Source organism: Gopherus evgoodei, chromosome 5, assembly GCF_007399415.2.
Source record: "Gopherus evgoodei ecotype Sinaloan lineage chromosome 5, rGopEvg1_v1.p, whole genome shotgun sequence".
Classification (NCBI taxonomy): Eukaryota; Metazoa; Chordata; order Testudines; family Testudinidae; genus Gopherus; species Gopherus evgoodei.
Window position 1 is genome coordinate 121,920,552 of NC_044326.1, and position 13,716 is coordinate 121,934,267.

Below are 13,716 nucleotides of genomic sequence, written 5' to 3' on the forward strand. Positions count from 1 at the left end.
GTAATCTATGATTAATCAATAAAGGAGCCTCAGGCTGTCTGATCAACTCAACTGACTGGTGGTCAATTTCCACGACAATTTGGCCATTGTCGATCTTCTGTGAAGTTTATAATACAGACTTTTTAAACAATGAAGCAGTGTGAGTCCCGAGGGTCCAGGGCACAGAACTAAGTCAGACTGGGGTTCACACAAGATCACAGAGAGAAGGGCTGGTGGTAGCGGGGCAGGGTTTCTATTCCTGAGGTCACTAACTTGCTGTGTAAATTTGGAAAAGTCACTTGGATCCAGAGTTCAAAAGGTATTTAGGTGCTCAAATTTACAGATAGATGCCTAGCGCCTTACCAAAGCAGCTAAGCATATGAGACACTCAGCTCCCATAAACTCAATGGTAATTAGGTGCTTAACTCACACAGGTTCTTTTGTAAACCCAATTAGGCATGTATCTGCATGTTTAGCACCTAATATTTGCAAATCTGGCTTTTCACTTACCTTGTTGATAAAATGGGGTTAATGATACCCACAATTGTAAAGCAAAATTATATCACTAGATAAAAAGTGCTATATTGGTATTTAGTATTGAGTCCAACTCTGCTCGAAGCAGGACCAACACCAACTAAATCATCCCAGCCAGGACTTTGTCAAGCCGAGCCTTAAAAGCCTCTAAGGATGGAGATTCCACCACCTCCCTATTCAAATTAACTTACATCACCTTTGAAAAACTACTATAAAAATTCCCCAGACAAAATTTACTTGTCAGTCTCACTACGACGGATATAATAAACAACCCAATGATATCTAACTCATCCATTTTTTAAAGCAAATTTCTCCAAATCAAAACAAAAGGATTTCCTCTGCTCACATTTAAGACACGCTCTCCGTTGGTAGAAATCCACCCACGTGAAACAAAATATTTTGGAAGTTTTGTTGATCAATGTTTTACAGGCTATACAATTTCTTGAGTTACAGAGAATATTAAGAGTGAAATGATGCAACAGCAGCAGATGATTTTAAATACAATTTGACAACCAGTTTCAGTTATAGTTTTGACTCAGAGTAAAAAATTAAAAGGTAACTTGTACTAACTCAGTAGCCTGAATTGGAAAACTAAACTACATCAAATGTAATTTCTAAACTTGTTTCAGATGTAATTTTATGCTACTAAAGTTTGCTATATAAACTATTAATTGAGAAATCACTATAGTGTACAAGTGGTGAATTTCATCTGCAGACTCAGCACAGATTTTTTTAAAATATTGTCCTGCAAGTGACACAACCAAAACTAAAGCATCTCTGCAGATTTCATCCCTTTTTCAGAGATGTCTTGCTCTGATTTTGACAGTCTGTTTATTCTACAAAGAAACATTTCTACATTCTTTATAAGATATTTATGATTGTCTTTAACACAATGTATTTTTAAGCATATTGGATTCAATTTACTGCATAAGTATTTAAGTTCGTAAGAATAGTAAAACAGAAGTATTTATGGCTAACAGTAAAAGTTACCCATTCAAACACCTCACTCCCTTAAATCAATGTGTGGATTCACACTAATCAAAATGTCATTAGTTATTTTAATTTATCAGAAAATGGGCCTGAAGTGGAATACAGTTCCTTTAGCTCAATGTTCTGGTCCCATGATGAAAATGACATGGTATTTACCTCAGCTCATGGAGCACTAACTTGAGTAATGATAATATAACCTATTTGCAAATGCAAATAAAATGTAACAGCGCTTAATTAGCATAGGCAAATATAAATTTAGCAAATTGCTTACAACATTTTATCTACTATGTTCAAATGATAACATCTATGTATACAAATGTAGAGATTATATTCTGTGTAATCAGCTGTACATTTTTAAAGCAATGGACTAATCTTCAATTGTCTTTGCAAATGGAATTAACTAGCATTAGTAATAACACAGGCAAGTGGAAATTAAATGTGAATCACACTTGCCCCAGATGTAGCCAAAATGAAGAAAAAGTTACTTTTTTGGTTACATTTCCACATCAAATGGATGTCTGATCAGATAATTTTGCAAACATTCAGGGAGAAAAGGAAATTTCATGTCAAAGATGTTGGGCACCTTCAACTCCCACTGAAGTTAAGGCTGTGATCGTACAATCAGATTTCTTTGCAATGGACCCTAGAACCCACTGAACTCTGCACTGGGGGCTTCATTGATAAAGGCCAGAATGTGGAACAATTCAAAGAGGTTCCAAACTGTAAAACAGAAAATTGCTCTCCCCTCTGCAAAAAAAAAAAGTAATAAATAATTTCCTTTATTATTTAAATATTGGGCGTCTGCATAAATTATGTATGGTGAATGCTGTCTTCTAGCACGTATCTAAACCTACACAACTTCATACAATAATTGGATACTATGGGAGCTTAATGAACTACAAATGTTATACAAAGCAAGGTATCTATTAGATGTGGTTATTTGCAGACGAAATAGCATGCTCTTGCTTTGTATTTATTTAAAATGTAACATCTTTGATACCCACAGATATTGGCAAGATGTTGGTGGGTAGATATGTACAGTTTCATTATACAATGAAGATATTAAAAGGTGCACTATAGAGGTGTCATTACTTGACTCAATAACTAAAGACGTATGAAGTTTTTCATCAAAGTGGGGTTAAAAACGCTATGTGTAGAAAATACAAAATCACACCATTTAATGTTAGGGTATAATGATTGGTATGATGCTTTTGTTGCCACAGGAGAGTCCTGCTTTGCCCTTTATGCTGGCAGAAAGTAATTTACTGCAGCCCTTTACTATATATATTGGTTACTAGCCCTGCATCTTGTGCCATCACAGTTCTTCTGGCCAGTGAAGGGGTGGGGAGGTAGGAGAGGGGAAATGCAGCCTCATTGGCACAGGAGGAAAATTTCAGTACTGCATGCTTGAGGCGGCTTCTCTACTTCCCTTTCTACATCTGAGGAGGGAAGCTCTATTATGCAAATGAAAGGATACGATGGTGCAAAAAACGTGTATGCTATCAGATGATACTTTTTTAATGTGAATGCCTTGTAATCTGGCAGCACAAAATGCACCACATGCCTATGTATACAATACAATACAATAGTCTAGCCAAATTCCTACAAGCCTAGTTTTGCAGAAAATTTTAGGCACCCTGTGGCCAGATTTACAAAGATGCAAATAGATGCCTTACAAAATGTCTAAGCAGGTTAGATGCCTAACTCCCTTCAATTTTGTAAACAAACTCTCATTAGGACTGTGCCAAAGTAAGAATTTCTGTAATTATTTGGTGAACCCTATGCGTGCCTGAGTTTCCCCTATATGTTGCACTGCTGTCCAGTGGAGTGGAGAAGGTATTAAATTTGCTCTCACGGCAGACATAGCTGTGTGTGTCACCTCCCTCTCTCAATATAATGAATACAGTCACAATAAGGAACTGGCTGAAACCAACCCAGATCAACAAGGAGTCTAGAAAGACGTTACTTTTAGCAGGGAAGCTGAGCAGAAACCCCAGCTAGAAAACAAAGGGCTAGGTAGAGTGAGGTGGGGGATAAGTTGGCTCTGGAAGAAGCTTGAAGGCTCTTTCACCTGGGAACTGACTAAGGAAGGAAGTCAGAGGGAGACAGGGAGAGCCTCAAAGTGGATTCATTACAGCTTGGCTCGGTGGATTGCTCTGGGCTGACCAAAACTGATGATGCTTTAACCTTTGTGTCTCTGTGCTAACCTAAGGACTTCCTATAATGTGTTCCAGGTAACTAATCAACCCTACTATTTTGAAAAACGCTTCTTGAACATCACTGTATATATTTGGTGAGGGGCATTAATCCATGAGGGTTGTTCAAGTCTCTACCAGGAGTGTATATCAGTTGGACTCGCTGAACAGAGCACATAGAGTGAAGCAGGAGTGCTGAAGATGCAGAGGGTCAGTCTCAGGAGGTGACAAGGCCACATGACCTATGCTGAATGATGAGTGAAACTCCTTTTGAGGGTCTGACACACTGAAGGGGTTTCTCGAAGACACTATTCCTAAGCTGGGTGCTTAGCACTGATCCTGTGGATCCTTGACAAGGACAAAGATCTGTGTCCATGTATGGCTTCAATTCAGCAAAACACTTAAAAGCATACGATCAAATTTAAGAGCATACTTAGTTCCATTGTTTTCAACGGATACATTCACCACATATTTACATATTTTGCTGAATTAGAACCACTGAGCTGAAATCTGTTATCAGCACAAACATTTCTGCTCATTGATCCGTATGGATGAGGCATATTATGCTGCTTATAAGCTAAATATTTCTCATTAAGCAAGAAATAATCACAGCCAAAAAGGTACATCCTCACAGTAAGTAATTTAACCCTATACAAAAATAAAATAGTTAAATGGTTATTTCAATATCTTTTAACATAATTTAGATAAATATTACATTACCATTACAGTTCTTATGTTAATTGAAGAAAGGCATTCACTCAGAGACCAGATCAACATGTATCAACACTTTACACCTTCTCATGACAACCTTAACTCTGACCCACAGGGCAACATTTATGAATTGTTTCAACATACATCATTAATTCATGCATATTCTTCTATTACTTCATGTATGTGACCATTATTACGTACAGTAAAAGTGATATGAATATGTTTTATAAATGATATTTTATAAATATATTGCCTTTTGGGACAGAGTGAATGTTCTAGGAATGAGTAAAGAAAGGCTATTTTTTGAGATTGTAGGTAAAGTGAATGTTTATACTGTTAAGTTAATGTAAGAACTCTAAGCGTAATAAAATATTTATTATTCTTAACTGGCCATTTCCAAGCTTTAATTTTTTTGTAAAGGCTTTTAAAGGGTCTTTAAATCATTGTTTTTGCATAAAAATCGACTGTTTAGTCTAGCAATTTGATATTCAGTTAAAGTTTTTTTGGTCCAGTTCTCTTTTGAAAACTATATTAATAAAGCATTTCTGCAATACCTACTGCTAAGACAAGCAGATTTCTATGATCTTTTGCATGTTAGGAATTTAAATGATTTCCTTTTGATTACCTCTACAGTTATATAACAAGTTACTTAAAAGAAGGCAGAATGTGAAAAAATTGATTATTTTTCTAAGCACTGAAATAAAATAATTTTAAAAATCACTGACGTTAACATACAGGAAATGCAGCACGCTCTCTCTTAGAGTCCTGAAATTACTATTTGACACCCAAACCATGTTCTGTAGATGAAAATAGTGCTTCCTTGATGACATTTTGTGATGTGTTTTGGCCCTCATTTTCACTTACCACTGCTATGACTTGATTTAATCTTACAGCAGTAACTCTTGATTAAATTCAAATTCTTGCCAAGCTACTTTAGGGGAATACTATGTAATCACAGGTTGGATATCTTTTTATTTCTCTCTGCTGAGCAAGAGCCTTATCACAAAACCGATTTTTTTAAACTACATTGTGATAAGTTTTCAAGGTCAATTATCAGTCACTCTGGGGGGGAAAGGTATAACTGCTATAGGCCAAGTTCTGTCTTTACATCTGCACCTCCCTGTGAAGTCAATGGAACTCAACAATATACATCCAGGAGTATAACTAAGATCCTTTTATTTATGTGGAATTTTCTTGTTATACAATTTCAGAGCAATGACATTGGATTTACATTGTTTACAGCCTGTAAAATGAAGTATTAGAAAATGGCGTTTAAGTGGGATATATCTAGAGACAGATCCTGATGCCTGTTAAAGCATTTTTGCTTTGCTCTGGTGGCAAAAGACAGTTTCGCACTTGGGTTACCTAGTTTTCTGAGGAATTCTTTCCTTCACCTTGTCACGTTGGAATCTCAAGGTGGTGTAAGGCTGGCTGTACACCTTCTTGCAACCCCTGATATATGGAGCATGTCCATGGGAAAAAAGGACCATGGACAGGGAATTGCAATCTGAGCCATAATAACAGCCACCGATCAGCCATAGGCATCCAGGCATAAGATGCAGCAATACTACAGCTACTCTTCTGCCAAGTACCAAATCAACACTCCCAGGATTACAGTAATACAAAGCTTCCATTGAGCTTCTCATGCTCTGCTGAACACTGCATGGACAGTCCCCACAATCTGCCCCATAATTACGTGTACAGTACTCCATGGAATTCTGAAGACATCTAATGTCCACATGACTTCAGATGGATTGAGTTGGGTACGTTCAACTAGGTGGAAAAAAATCAGGGTGGGAATAGTTTTTAGCTCAGATCACATTTTGGGTTTGAGGATACATTGGACCTTGGGCTTTGATGATGCCAAAATTCGTTGAATGGTTCTCATGAGATTATCTCAGTTTGAGATTTCCTCAGTCTTGGGAAAGAGTTGGAAAACAAGCTACTTATATTTTTGGAAGCAGTCAAAAAAACAGACGCAGAGATCTGAATCTGAACTGCCATGAACAGTGGGATGTGTTTGCAGTTGAGGATGGGGCTTAATCTCACGTATGTCTATGTAATGATCTTAAATCATCCCTTTGTGCTCTGAGACAATCATTTCAAGGATCTGTGGATGAATTTTTATGAGGCTGCATTTTCAAAGACTTGTTAGGCTACATATTTTTCAGTATCAAGATTTATGACAAAAAATTAGCTTATTGTCATATAGACATGATGTTCTTGCCATAGTTAGAACCACTTTTTGGAAAGCTACACAAGTCTCAGAACAGAAGCCAGGCATAGACCTTGTAGAGATGTCATGGGGGGCCGTGCCTGGAACACCTTTCTTTGGCAGGCATCAGCATGCCAGGCACATGTGCCTCAGTTTCCCTCCTCCATCTTTCTTAGTGTAAATGGCCCTTGTGGGGTTCATTTACTGCAGAAGTTCCATTCAAATAAATGATAACAAAACATGTCCCATGGTCAGAATATCCCTAGCATAGTCCAAACTGTACATACAATTTACAGTCCCAACATCCCTCACCATGCCTCAACTCATCAGCACAGTCCCAGTGCATTCCTCACCATGCCATACCTATCCAGCACAGCTCCAGCATCTGTCCTCGTGTGTCTCTCTGGCAGGACAGCCATCCTAGCTGGACTGCTACCTCACTCTTCCCAGCTGGAACCCCTCAGACTCTCTGCTAGGAGATCATCCCGACACTCTTGTTGTTCCCTGGATCCATCTCTCCAGCCCAGAGATGTCAGCAGGTAAGCCCCTCTGCTACTGCCCTGCCTTCAGCCCTCTCTGCACCTTGGCACCAGCTCTCCAGTTTGTAGCCAATGGGCATCTCCTCCTGCTGTTGCTATTCCTGTCTCTGAAGTCCTTGTTCCCTGGCTCTCTGGCTTGGGGAGATCAGCAAACCCCTCTTACTGCTCTCCTAGCCTTCTCCTGGGTGTGAAACAGTCTCCTAGCCCATTCCTCCCTCTTCCCACGAACAGCCTGCAGAGAGCTTTCTACTCTCTACAGCTTTATCCAAGGACCTCCTTCAATCTCCTGACTGATACTCACACACTGCGTCTCTTCCAACTCACTCAGTCACCCTGATCCTTTATAGTCCCCAGATGCTTCTCCACCAAATGGGAACACCTATCCAGACACAGGGGAGCTGGACCTACTTCACTTGCAGGGGGCTGGCCACCCTGTGACAAGATGTTCTTATAAAGTTAAGAAGTGCTGCTAGCAAAAGCTCCAACTTTGCTTCCAAAAATATATATACCACAGCTTATGGGTTAATTCCAGAGTCTGGCATCTGGATCCTCCTGCCAAATATGCTATGTCTTGGCACAGCTGTTGACTATTCTCCTTTTAAAGAAATAGTAAGATGAAGGAGTGAGAAAAATGCTAACAGTAGCAGGAGAAAGTGTCAAGATATTCAGTTATCATTGTTATTTTTAATTGCCTATGCACGTGCCAAAGGCTAGAGTGTACGTAACAGTACTGTGCTGGTTCAATATGTACAAAGGAAATCTGTAGTTAACACAGCAGTTCAAGAAGCTACTACAAGCCTGTATAAATATGTTCTCGGGACAGAAAAGCAAAAGTAGCTATGAATTCATATAGAATTCATTTTAGTCTTTCATTTAACTTCCCTTTTCCATTGAAAGTAGACAAATAGACTAATGTTATCAAGACTAGTAAATGGTTTACCTTTTAGAATATTTATTGAAATGTATGATTGCTTCTCAATCAGTATCAAATCCTGCTCAACTTAACTCACAAGCAGTCTTACTGATTTCACTGAGATTTCTCCTGCAAGATAAACAGGATTTGGTTCCTGTGGTTTTACCACTGATGAAAGTTATTATTGCTTCTGCCTGCTAATGTGCTTAAATTCGGCACTTGCAGTCCTGCCCTCATTAACAAGCTCTTTTATATACTGTCAGTAACATATTTTCATATAATCTTTCAAGCTATCTAAATACAGTGATCAGTGGTCCAATGTCAGTGGTGGAGATATCTAGGAAAGATACCTGTTTAATGGCATCACAGGCAATACACCTCTACCCCAACATAACCCCGTTATAGGTGAAACCGTGTTATAATGAACTTGTTTTGATCCGCTGGCGCATGCAGCCCTGTCCCCTCCCAGTGCGCTGCTTTACCAACTTATATCTGAATTTATGTTATATCAGGTCACATTATATCAGGGTAGAGATGTATATGTTTTAAGAAGGGCTTGAAAGAAGGGAGGACTGCTGCCTCATTGGTGCATGAGAAGACGGAGGCACAAGTACAAAGATCACCAGGGAAGAAGACACAAAGGCAAGAGGATACACAGAGTGATTAGGAGAAGAGTTGGGAAGAGGAAAATCAAAGGAGGAAATAACAGCAGAGGCAAAAGAGTGGACAAGTTGTACTGGGCCTTGGAGAGAAGTCTGAAATAAGATGAAAGGAAGCCTGTGAAGGTATTCAAAGATAATTAGACTAAAAAAAGAGAGAACATGATAACTTAAATATGATTATGCTGCTGAGATATCAATAGTATATGATAAGGTCAATGTAGGCTACAGAGTCAGTTCAGCATTCACTGGTTTATTTATGTGTAAGGTCTTTGACTAAGATGCTTTGCTATTCAAGTGACTTGCGAATGCCTTCTTCATGTATGCAGTGGGAGGCTTCTCCACATGAAAGATCATGTGTCATCAAAACCAAACAAAGCTTGTGGAGCAAATCTCCTAAGTGTATTTTGATCACAGAAAGCATCCCTAATGGGAAGTGTCATGGTAAGTGTTATTCCATCAACATGTCACCTGCAGACAATCTAGTTAATTAACTGCACATTACAGAGAGATATCTAATGAGAATCAATCAATATGTTTAGTAAAAATAATGTAAGTTCAAAATTAAAATGTCAAGGTGCATAAGGAGGAGCATGAGGATTGTTTTTTTGTTGCATAACTCACCTTAATGTGCTATGGTAACTCAGGTAACTGTATTAGAGACCTAAACTGAGCAACAGTGTCATGTTGTGGTTTCCACACTTCTGAAATCTAAACTTTCTCCAGCAAAGAATATTGAGCTGTATTCTGTAAATTCTCGTTAAAGGTTTTCCCTCTTGTTGATGACTAAAAAAAATCAGAAAGATCAGAATGCCTCCTTTGACATACGGTAAAGAATCTACAGACAACAATGCAGGGGTTTCAGAATGGTTTAATGCTTTGTGTAACTTTAAGACTTTTGTCTTCATGGAAGCTTCTTCTGAAGGAGTACTGTATCCAGCCATGTTAAATCCTCAGTGGAGATCAATATAGATGCTCTTCCAGGTTTATTTAATAGCATTTTGGTTTGGTCTTACAATAATCAGTCAATTTAATTCAAGAACATGCTGAGTGGCTTTCCAACACGTGGCCTCAAGTATCAAAACATGTTTTTTGTGTTTATGCAGAAATATTGGCACTAATCAGAGAGTAATTAAATTTACCAAGAGTAAAAGCAGAGCATTATATTAATTTCTTACAACCTGACGGTTAGAGAAACAACTGACAGAATACTACAAGAAAGAAATAGAGCAGATATGAGTGTCTGACACTGAAGAAAAGACTAACAGAAAAGAAATGTGGCATTTAGTGTCTCTAAGTCACATTCTATAGTCTTTACTTCAGGAGAGTTTTGCCCAACACAGAAAGACTGGAAGATCTGGTCTTACAGTTGTACTGTTCAGGTTTAGTGAGGAAAAATGCACCAAGTCAATGATTCTTCCCATGATCAATGACTATAATTTCAAGATACTTGACATATGATTTTGTTTGTGCGTGGCATATTAAATATTTAAGGAGATTAGGTACTCAGATAAGATGGTGATGAGTGCCATAAAAAAGTCATTAAATATATTAAGAAAAGTCCTGCAAATCACCTGTGCAAAGTAAACGTTATGGAGTTCCAATCAGATTTCTTAAGATATGCTCACTAACATTATATCTCAATTACACTCTATAAAGGCATAGTATAAATCACCATTTTCACACAAAGCATCACAAGAGGATAGTGGGCTGAGGGATTTCCCTAATTCTGGGTGTACACATGCATCTACTATGGATTCTTAACTAGAGACATGTGAATAAAAGAAATTCCCAGACCAAGCAATGGCTAATCAGCCTAATGCTTCACTTAGTTACACTCCTTGCTTCCAGAGATTCTATCATTGTTGGTTGGGTAAGACATTTCTATCTGATGTCAAACAGTATGTTTTGAGAACATAACCATGTTGGCATTTACTCCCATGAGGAAGGGATAAATAGTGCAGCAGGTTCTCTCACTGGTTAAATAAAAAGGAACAGCTGGATGGCTGAGTTCAGTGCAAATGACCTTTGAGTCAATTGGAAAACATACTTGGCAGCCAATACCGAGAAACCAGAACGCTGTATAATGCTAGTAAAAAACTGTTTAGGAAGATCAAAAAGCCCCGGTTAGAACTAAAACAACTCTACAGCCTAGAAAGCATTAAGTCTTCTAAAACAAAACAAAAAACAACGGGAATGGAATATCAGTCTATCCTTATTGCTTAAAAATATTTTAAGAAGAGAGCACTGCCCTTAATTTAAATTAATTAAATGTAATTAAAAGTACAATTCAACAAAGACAATAATCTCCCACCCACCCCACCGCTCCTTTTTCAGTTTAGAATTGACACCTGCTGCATGGCCTTTGTTTTTCTCATTTATTTTCTTGGTAGACAGTGAGCCTTTCCCTCCTGCCCTAATGTTTGCAGAGGGAAAAAATATATATATTACTATTAGAGCTGCAGATAACTGTTCAATGGAGATTTACTTTCTAGCAAAATAGGAAAATAAGCTCTTCACACCATTGCTTTAGCTAGGTGTGAGAGGGAGAATGAGAGTTCTCCCATCACAAACGGCAACAGATCTAGTTTTGTTTTGAAGCTGTTAGATAAAGTTTGCACAAAAGGGACAGTCAACTTTTAAAGTGCATTTTGTATGAAGGGGATTTAAAAAAAATAATGATTTGAGAACCGGGGTTAAGAACAGATTAGAGAATTGTGGCCAAAGAGGTGGAAAAGGGCTAAGAGGAAAACTAACCCTTATAAGATTGTCCTATAAAATTTAATACGATAAAACCAATAGGGTTCTACAGAAACAATAGATTTTAAAGCTATTACACTAAACTTTACAGAATTCAACAGAGAATGATATCCTTTCTGTAGGTTTTGGTGCAACATTTTAGTATTTTAACTGTAACAGAAAGTTCACTGAAAATGCTCCTGAAACAGTAAGAGTTCATGATATTAAGGAACAGTAAGAGGGGAAAACAGCGGAATAAAGACAATGGACTTAATGAAGTCCGATTTTAGCAAACTCAGAGAATTGGTAGGTAAGATCCTGTGAGAAGCAAGTCTAAGGGGAAAAAAGGTTCAGGAGACTTGGTAGTATTTTAACGAGACATTATTGAAGGCTCAAGAGCAAACTATACGAATCCGTAGGAAAGATAAAGGGTCACCTGACTTAACCAGGAGATCTTTAATAACCTGAAAGTCAAAAGAGTCCTAGAAGAAGTGGAAACTAGATCACATTACAACAGAGGAATGTTAAACTCCACCACAAAAGAAAAAAAGAAAAAAACATGCAAGTATGTAGGGACAAAATTACAAAGGCCAAGGCACAAAATGAGGTTAAACTAGCTAAGGATATAAAAAGTAACAATCCCAAGCAATTTTACAACTACATGAGAAGCAAGAGGAGGACCAGAGACAGTTGGCCGATTACTAAATAAAGAGGGAAAGACAATAAAACAGAAAATGCAGCAATAGCCAAAGTGTTAAATACCCATTTTTGTTTCAGTTCTCACCAAAAAAAGTCTGCAGTGATTGGACAACTAACATACTGAACATCAGTGTAAATGGGGAAGGATCTGAGGCTAAAATACGAAAAGAACAAGTTAAGAAATTACTTTGAGAACTCAGATATCTTCAAGTCAGCAGAGACCCACCAACTTAACTTTTGAAGCCAGAAAGATAATGGAGCAAATAAAATAATCAATTTGTAAGCAGGCAAAAGAAAAGGTAATAAGTAACAGTCAACATGGATTTATCAATAATAAAACATATAAAAATCAGCCTAATATCCTCCTTTTACATGTTAATAAGCCTGTGGATGGGGATGAAGCAGATGATGTCATATCTTCATGTTAGTAAGGGTTTTGAGAAAGAAAGAAAGAAAGAAAGAAAGAAAGAAAGAAAGAAAGAAAGAAAGAAAGAAAGAAAGAAAAAGAAAGAAAGAAAGAAAGAAAGAAAGCATCATTCTAGCATATATTACCAGGAGTGTTGTAAGCAAGAGACAAGAAGTCATTCTTCCATTCTACTATGCACTAATAAGCTTATTAGCCCAGAAAAGAGCAACAAAAATGATTAAAGGTCTACAAAATGTGACCTATGAGGAAAGTTTGTTTAGCCTGGAGAAGAGAAGACTAAGGGAGGACATAATTGTCTTCAAGTACGTAAAAGTTTGCTATAAAGAAGAGGAGGATAAATTGTTCTCCGTTATCCCTGAGGACAGGACAAGAAGTAATGGGCTTACATTGCAGTAAGGAGATTGACATTAGATATTAGGAAAAGCTTTGTAACTGTAAGTGTAGGTAAGAACTGGAACAAATTTTCTAGGGAGGTTGTGGAGTCTCAGTCACTGGAGGTTTTTAATAAATGGTTAGACAAACACTGGGGGGTCAGGGTGTCTAGATAATACTTAATCCTGCCTCAGTGCAGGGAACTGGACTAGATGACCTACTGAGGTCCCTTCCAGTCCTACATTTCTATGATCTTTTCAATTCTATAGGACCATTCTGAACGGATAATTTATTTTAAATATCTTTAATCGCCTCCCTCCCCCATAAACCGAAAACAAGAAACAAGATCTGGAAAAACAGTAATTAAAAAGGAAAAAAAAACCATTTTCTAGGGTTTTTTTTTTTTACATTTGAAAAACATGCTTTGAGAGTGATAAAAATGGTGTTATAGGTAAGAGAAGTCAATTATGAGCCAAATGGGACTGTGATGTGAGGGAGAAAAAATAAAAACAATATAGCAAGATAAAAGGAGAACAGAAAAGGATCAATATCAGGCAGAAATAATGAGTAAGAACATAAACCATACCACTAACAAAGCATCAAAAGATTCCCAACAGCAAGATGTAGTTGCAAATTGGCAACAAGAGATGCAAGACTAGCAAAAAAGACAGAGCATTAAAAAGTGAACAAAACCAGTTACGGCTCTCTTCCCCCCGCCCCCCCCGTAGGTATAAAAGGTTCCCA

At 37.7% G+C, this 13,716-nt stretch overlaps 1 protein-coding gene across 2 annotated transcripts in view; it reads right to left on the bottom strand.

Moving 5' to 3' along the window:
• Window positions 1-13,716, bottom strand: part of CCSER1 (coiled-coil serine rich protein 1) — a 1,155,265-nt gene that overhangs the window by 387,224 nt on the left and 754,325 nt on the right. The window lies entirely within an intron of this gene.